Here is a 2,681-nt window from a genome sequence, read left to right on the forward strand (position 1 = left end):
GTATAAATATTTCTTATTATTTTTAGGATAAATTTCTAATATATAGTAACTTTAGGGGTGAATACTTTTATATTTGTTGAATGATTTTTAATATATTTAACTTATATTAAAAGAATTAAGTACTTTTAAATTTTATTTTCATATTTTACTTAAATAAAATAAAAATATTTAATTATTGCCTGTAATAGCAAATTTTTAAGATTATTTATTTATTTATAATATTAACTATTAAGCAAATCTATTTATGTCCTTATTCGTAATTTGATACTTAAAAGCACTTTCTGAAAAACTTGGCCAAACACAAATTATAACTCAAAAGTATTTTTCAGAGTGATTAGCCAAACACAAATTTTTTTATCTGCAAAAGTACTTTTTTCAAAAGTACTTTTAAAAAAAATACTTATCAAAATAAGCTGATTTTTTCAAGTTGGCTAAACATGCTATTAATCACGTGGTGTTCGGAAGTGATAGATGAAATAGAAAATAGAAAAAGACAGATTAAATTTTTTAAATAATATAAATAATTAAAATGTTAATGATGTGCTATAGAAAATCTGACGTGTGCATTGATATGCCATCCATGTCACGTGATTGAAGAATATTTTTCGTCTTAATATTCTATTTAATATTAAAAACAAAATCAAACAGAATATTAACTACTATAATGGAGCATAATACAGTTTTTTTTATAAAATGCTAATTCTTATGTAACGACTCGACCGGTCGTTTTAAACGTAATAGCCTCGATCCCCTATTTACTGTTTTTCTCACATCTATTTCTACTATTGTGACTTGTTGGGAGGCTTCGTTTTGATTTTTGGAGTATTTCGGAACACTTAGTCCCTAAAATGGGAGCTTAAGTCTTAGGACTTTGACCGTAGTCGGAACTGTGTGAAGACGACTCCGGAATGGAGTTTCGTCGGTTCCGTTAGCTCCATTGGGTGATTTTGGACTTAGGAGCGTGTTCGAATGTGTTTTGGAGATTTGTAGCTCATTTAGGCTTGAAATGGCGAAAGTCGAATTTTTGGGAAGTTTGACCGGTAGTAGACTTTTGATATCGGGATCGGATTCCTATTCTGGAAGTTGGAGTAGGTCCATAATATTAAATATGATTTGTGTGTAAAATTTGGGGTCAATCGGACGTGGTTTGATAGGTTTCGACATCGGTTGTCGAATTTGAAAAATTCTAAGTTCTTTAAATTTGAATCGGAGGATGATTCGTTATTTTAGCGTTATTTGAGGTCGTTTGAGGGCTCGACTAAGTTTGTATGGTATTTTAGGATTGGTTGGTGTGTTTGGTCGAGGTCCCGGGGGCCACGGGTGAGTTTCGGGTGCTTAACGGATGGAAAATTTGACTTGTGCATATTCTAAAGTTACTCGTTCTAGTGTTTTCACACCTACGGTGCGAAGTCCGCAGGTGCGGTCCCGTAGAAGCGAGAAAAAGGTCGCAGGTGCGCTTTTAATCTTGAGGTCCAGTGGTCGCAGATGCAACGAGTAAGCCGCAAAAGCGGATCCGCATCTGCGGAAAGAGAGGTCGCAGAAGAAGATTTGGGGAGGAAGCCAAGTTTCGCAGAAGCGGATGATTGAGCGCTGAAGCGCATCCGCAGATGCGGATATATGTGCACCGGTGCGGAGCCGGGGAATTTAATGAAATTCCGCAGGTGCAGAGCTTTAGCTGCAGAAGTGGTACCGCAGAAGCGGTTAATGGACCGCAGGTGCGGTTTAACTGGCAGAAAAAGGGTCAAATCGAGGGTTTGATTCATTTCTTCATTTTTGGTTGTATTTCATTAATCTATAGTTGTTTCCTCCATTTAATTTCGGATTTGGATTGAAAAGTTGGAAAAATGGAGGAAGAGTTCCCTAACCGAATTTCTGAGTTTTGATTGGATTTAGACATTGGATTTGGTTAATTTTGGTACAAGTGAACTCGTGACTGAATGAGTGTTCATATTTAATAACTTTTACCCGATTTCGAGACGTGGGTCCGGGGGGGCTTTTTAGGACGGATTTCGGAAGTTTTATTAAAATCTTGATTTCATTAATTTGATTAGTCTATTATAGTTGTATTAATAATATGTAATTATTTTTGGTTAGATTTGGGCCATTCGGAGTCGGATATTCGTGAAAAATGCATTGTTACTGATTGGTTGAGCTTGGTTCGAGGTAAGTGGCTTGCCTAACCTTGTGTGGGGGAACTCCCCTTAGGATTTGGTACTGCTTTAGATATATGAGCGTCGTGTACGTGAGGTGACGAGTGCGTACACGGGCTATTATTGCAAAACTCCGTTTTCATTAAGTAAAATACATGTCTTCCTTTAACTGAGCTACACTAGCATATTAATTTATCATGTTTAGTCTAGAACAACATGTCTACGTGTCTTAATTACTTATGTGAACTCTGTGCATCATGCTTAGTAAATTTCCTGCTTCTTCCTTGACTGGTACTTAGTCTAAATCGTAAGATTTCGTGATGTAGTTGTATTTCTATTATTTGCGCTGCATATTTACTTTGGGACTACGAAACGGTATTCCGGTAGATCCCCCTGTTCTGAATATTTACTTTGGGATTACGGAACGGTATTTCGGTAGATCCCTCTGTCATGCATATTTACATTGGGACTACGGAACGGTATTCCGGTAGATCCCCCTGCTCTGCATATTTACTTTGGGACTACAGAACT

Source organism: Nicotiana tabacum, chromosome 21 (assembly GCF_000715075.1).
Source record: "Nicotiana tabacum cultivar K326 chromosome 21, ASM71507v2, whole genome shotgun sequence".
Taxonomy (NCBI): Eukaryota; Viridiplantae; Streptophyta; class Magnoliopsida; order Solanales; family Solanaceae; genus Nicotiana; species Nicotiana tabacum.